Source organism: Ascaphus truei, chromosome 7, assembly GCF_040206685.1.
Source record: "Ascaphus truei isolate aAscTru1 chromosome 7, aAscTru1.hap1, whole genome shotgun sequence".
Lineage (NCBI taxonomy): Eukaryota > Metazoa > Chordata > Amphibia > Anura > Ascaphidae > Ascaphus > Ascaphus truei.
In genome coordinates, this window is record NC_134489.1 from 111174297 (window position 1) to 111180547 (window position 6251).

Sequence of the window (6251 nt, forward strand, 5' to 3'; positions counted from 1 at the left end):
TCCCTTCCACCAGCTAACAGCATGCTGCCTCGACAGCCCCCTCCGAGGACACCTTTCAGGAGGCTTCCGTTGCTGGGTTTGCAGCAGGCTGACCAGGCCCCATTACTGACCGGGCCCGGACAGGAGTCCCAGCTGTCCCCCCCTGTCGTGGTCCTTGCACCCACCATGTAACTTCTCAATCAAGCAGTCCAGTCCAGACTTGTTCCTCTCTTGGGGTTTGGTTGGTTACTTGGGACTGGGAAATATTCAGATCTGACCCATCTCCTGTCTGCAAACCAGTCAGTGTCTCCCTGCAGGGAAGGACAGCAACTGAACTAACAACTAACACACCCTGATCCGTGGTGCTGGTTCCGACAACTAAATCTCTATATGTTACATTGTATTTGCATCTACATCTCGAGACACAGAGGGGACGCCGCCCGACCCCCTTAATCTCCGTCAGGGTGAGAAGCATATGAATATATAACGTGTCTGACGGTGACACTCCCCAGTCCCGGGACGCACAAGACTCTTTAAGGGGTGCAGATCCAAAACACGAAAATCCGTTTCAGAACCGAACCCAGAACCAACACACGGGGTCAAGTGCACATCGCTGACCTTTGATCTCTGTGCCTGACCATCTGTGTTTGCTGCTATAAAAGTGCGAGCGCCAGAAGATAATAAAAGCATCGATATGACGGGCGTGTTTCCCGCATTGTTTAATCACAAACTACTTCCTTGTTCTGGCGGATTCATGTAAAGATAAGAGAGGCTATAAATAGCCGTTAACCCCTTCACAGCTGCATGGGGCCTTCAGTGCTCTCTGCAATGGACGGGGAGTGTCACTGTCTTTGAGGTGGAGGAACCCAGTTCAAATCCCAGTTTATTTTCCTCAGGCACCAGAATTAGATTGTAAGCTCTACGGGGCAGGGAATCGCTGTGTTTGAAACATTTCTCTGTACGGCTTTAAGCAACATGCAGCACTACATAGGAATATAACCATTATATTGTAATACTGACCCACTTCCCTTGATACTTTGGGGGGGGGGGGTAGAAAGCTGCTGAGTACAGGGACAGAACAAAATGGCCGCCACCTAATTCCCAAAGCAATGGTTAGAATACAGACAGTATTTTAATCACAACGGAAGAGATTAGCCTTTAATATATTGTTTAAAACCAGAGACAGAACATGAAACACAGACAGAGCTCAGTGCACATCCATTAACACAGATACACGGTACAGTGCCTATATATATATATATATATATATAAAGATATCTTTGGAATAAAATGGTCTTTTAATTTAACTCTTTGGCCAAAGTGTTGTAAGCCCTTGAGCCCCTCCAAGGCAGACCACATCTCAAGGGTCCTAACACTAATATAGATTCGTAATAACCTGTACATTACCAGGAAGAATGATTTATAATAAATCTGTCAAAATTAGTTGCATGGTTCTAAGTCTGATTGAAGCTCTTATTAACCTGTACAATACCAGGAAAAGCACTCTGTATTAGATTTGTCACAATCAAACGACACTTTGGCCAAAGAGTTAAACTAAAGACCATTTTATTCCAAAGATATCTTTATATATATATATATGTAGAGGTATCAGTACCGTGTTAGCCGAGCTTCAATAATCAAAAAATAAATAGATGATACCGTTCTGTGGCTAACGAAATGCTTTTATTTGTGCGAGCTTTCGAGATACACTGATCTCTTCTTCCGGCGATGTTACAATGAATGAAGCAAGGATAACTTAAAAACAGTGTCTCTTGGAATGTTATCTGTGCTGTTCCTTCCCCCGGTGTGGATGTGTTTTATGGCTAGAGGTGTCAAAGGGTAACTGAAAGCAAGTGAAGAAAGAGTGTGTATGTGTATCAGTGTGAATAAAAATGAATGGAGAGCCCACAGTATAAACAGTGCTCTACACACACACCTTGTGTATTCATTTTTATTCACACTGATACACATACACACTCTTTCTTCACTTGCTTTCAGTTACCCTTTGACACCTCTAGCCATAAAACACATCCACACCGGGGGAAGGACAAGCACAGATAACATTCCAAGAGACACTGTTTTTAAGTTATCCTTGCTTCATTCATTGTAACATCGCCGGAAGAAGAGATCAGTGTATCTCGAAAGCTCGCACAAATAAAAGCATTTCGTTAGCCACAGAACGGTATCATCTATTTATTTTTTGATTATATATATATATCTATATGAAAAAAACAAGAAAACAACAGGCGCACTCATAGTGTAGTAGGTACAAAAATTTATATGGGACTGGTAAGTATAAAAATGCGCACTCACAAACGTGACAGGAACATAAGCAGATATGAGTAATACTCAATCGCCAACGGTAACCGGATATTAGCAGATCGGGCGTCCTGGAACTCCACCATGTGCTGCTGGTCTCAGTAACGCGTCGCTTCTGTGTACCAAGTGCCGATTACTTCCTCACTCCAACTAGAATCTCGCGAGAGTTGTGACGTCAGAGGGAGCTCCTAGACAATCTCCGACTCCTTTCCGTTGGTGAACACTACATATATTCTGCTCCAAATGTGATCCGAATGTCCGTGAGCTGTTATATGCACATGAAATATATAGAATGATCCCAAACACCCTACGCGTTTCGTCCTGTGTTAATGGATGTGCACTGAGCTCTGTCTGTGTTTCATGTTCTGTCTCTGGTTTTAAATATATATTGCCATGCTCAGCAGCACTCCTCTTTGACACATATACGCATATATTTATTGTGGTTATTTTGGGGGTTCAATATGAGCTTATTGGGGTTCTGTATGTCCTTTACTATATTGGCAATTTTACACAATGATATATCTTTAGAAAAGTCAGGGTCAGGAGGGGGAGAGGTTTACATTAAGAATATATATGTTAGGCCCGGGCCACAGGTCTGCACAGCTCAGCCGATCGCAGGGAAAAGGCCGATCTGGACACCCTGAAAATAGGGAAAAAAAACAGTTGCAAACACAGGGACACAGACGCGGAGGACTCTGGGCACTACGACACAATTCCTACCCCAAAAAAGGTGCTGTTCGGCAGCGAGCAGGCCCCCCTTCCTACCCTCAGGAGACTCAAGATGGCCGCCGGACCGGTGCGGCAGAGCTGATTCACCTCCGTAAGCTCCATCGATCGGAGGAAGGTAAGGGGGAGCCCCGGAGACTAGCATGGCTGCTGGGAAGCTAGTCCCTACAGAAAACAGAAGGGTAGTTGTGTCTCCCCTCACAGCCATCCCGACTAAACTCCCTCCAAACCGGGACCGCAAGAAGGCACCGCCCAACGTGTAAAGCACCGGTCTGTCTACCAGACGCAAGCCTATATCGGGTCTGGTGCAGGGGTATCCCCCCTGATATCTGGGGACCTCGCTGCCTCCCTCCATGAGCCACAGCTATTTCCTACTGAACGTTCCCGGAGATTGCAAACAATGTCTGAGTGAACAAGACACCTCAGTAATGAGGGAGCCTAATTCAACTTAAAAACACGCATCACCCAAACAAACTCAGCTCTATTTACAAATAAAAACTCGCTGACCAATAATATTCATGCCATCCAACAAACAACAAAGAAAGGCGCCCCCCCCCCCCCCCGCGGGAGGCCTCCCTTTTCTTTAAAAAAATACAGTATGGGAACCAAAGATCAAGAAGCGTCTGTCGAAGACCCAGAACCGTACTCTGAGGAAGAAATGGATACCCCACATACTCGCAAAGAAATGATGGTGTTTGTTCAGGATATCAAGAGCTCCTTTCGCTCTGAGATTCAGAGCATCCACCGCAGTCTCAAAGATGAAATAGCATCTAGAGGAGACTATATTGCTACCTGGAAGAAAAGGTTGACACCACCGTCCACGCTCAAGAATCCCAGGCCCAGGAAATCCATGAGCTAAAGACCCAAGTTAAAATAATCTTCCAGAAACTGGAGGACACAGAAAATCGGTCAAGACGCAATAACCTGCGGATCAGAGGAGTGCCGGAAGAAGTGGACAATGCCCAATTAGACACATATCTTACCCGGCTTTTCACATCCCTTCTACCAGAAACATTGGCAGACAAACTTCAGATGGACAGAGCTCATACGCTCCTTTAACCTAAAAATCTTGATTTAGCAAAGCCACGGGACATGATTACGTGTTTGCACTACTTTCGCACCAAAAAGGAGATCTTGAGAGCTGCAAGATCCACTCCAAAAATCGAGCAAGATAATGTCTTGCTTCTCATTTTCCCTGATTTGGCCCAAATTACGCTGAACAAACGAAGAATGTATGCGCAGATTAACAACACACTGCGAAACAATAAAATCCATTATCGCTGGGGCTTCCCGTCCAAATTACTGTTCTCCTACCAGGAAACAATGTACGTTTTCTTTCACCAGAAGAAGGCGAGGAAAGATTGAGATCACTCGGTCTACTGGAACCAGAGGACCTAGAGGCTCCGCAACGGCGTCCAAACCACAGCGTCCGGCATGGGAAAATACCCCAACTTCAAGGCGAGTGAAAGTCAAGCCTATATGAAGAATTAGGGCGGTCTATTCACTAAGAACTTATCTAAGATGACCCCGCAGGCAGCGACATGTTCTGGATCCAAGTTTCCTGTTGACACGTTGTCCACCCCAGAAAGGTTTTTTTAAAGTTAATAAAAGGATTCGGAGGCGTCCGAGGTCTGGTTGCCGGCCTGGACCACTCCGAAAGAGCGGAGTTGTTTGCAATACAGGAAGCAACCAAAGACAGTTTGTTAAACTGAGACGCGGTCTGAATAAGGTTATGGACTGACGCACTAACCACCCTAAAAATGTTTTTTCAAAGTTATATATAGGTCTTAAGATATTTTATGAGTGTCTGCCAATCGGAAAGACGCCCAAATACTTCTTCCTCTCCTTCCCTCCAAGTCACTGAGCAAGGGCTTCAATACCCCGTGGCCCACCCCCGAGGTTAGCCTCGAGGTGGGTCTTGAATTCTCCCCCCATCACCCCTGGCAGCGGGGTGAGGGCATTGGTCCACCAGTCTATAATTTGATCAGCTCTACTTATAGACGCTGATCATTCAGTTCCTCTCTCTCTCTCTCTCTGCACTCTGCGCCGGGGAGACCGCAGCCTCCTGATACTCCTTGGACCGTTCCGCAGGATTCGGGGCTCACGGCATAATAGCCGGCAACTCTAGACTCTCGATATATTGTTCACTCGAATTCTTCCTAAACTACTCTCTCGAATGAAGAGCCAGCAAGCAGAAAAGCACAAGAAGAACAGCCACTACTCACCGGAGTTGGCTACTAAATATAGAGCTAGCCCCTCCCCTCCTGGTGTCAGCAGAACCTCCCCTCTTGCTCCCGCCTGCAGCAGAGTCCAGGCCTGCATCTACCACTCAGGGTAGGGCTATGAAGGGGGGGAAACCCATGATGATTACAGGGCTTATCACAGTAGAAGGAAGATAGGTATAGCCCGTGCTGTTTACAGGGGGCTACACCCATAATAGTTATTCCCGAATAGACTATATCTTGGTAGACCAACAAATTAGCGACAATATTCCTTCAGCAACAATCGTCCCTCCTGCCTGGTCAGACCATTCCACACTTATGACCAAACTAGACGGTCTTACTACTAAAAATAAAGCAAGATTGTGGTCCCTAAATGAATCTTTACTGACGAACCCACAAAATTTCCAATTAATTGAAGAGGAGCTGGCCCAATACTTTGAAATAAATAATACCCCAGAAATCTCCTCCTTTACCCCTTGGGAGGCGCATAAATCAGTGATCAGAGGCAAACTGATTGCGCTGGCTTCCCGGAAGAAAAAATAAAAAATAAAACAAATTGAAATACTAACCCAAAAATTTACGGAATTAGAATCTATTCATAAAACAACATCCCCCCCCCTCCCCCGGAAAAATGATAGACAAATAATCTCAGTAAGAGGCCAATTAAACCTTCTGCTGGTAACAAACGCGGAGAGAGCGACCCGCTGGTAACACACAGAGAAAGCTATCCGCTGGTAACACACAGAGAGAGCTATCCGCTGGTAACACACAGAGAGAGCTACCCGCTGGTAACACACAGAGAGAGCTACCCGCTGGTAACATACAGAGAGAGCGACCCGCTGGTAACATACAGAGAGAGCTACCCGCTGGTAACATACAGAGAGAGCTATCCGCTGGTAACACACGGAGAGAGCGACCCGCTGGTAACACACACAGAGAGAGCTATCCGCTGGTAACACACGGAGAGAGCTACCCGCTGGTAACACACAGAGAAAGCTATCCGCT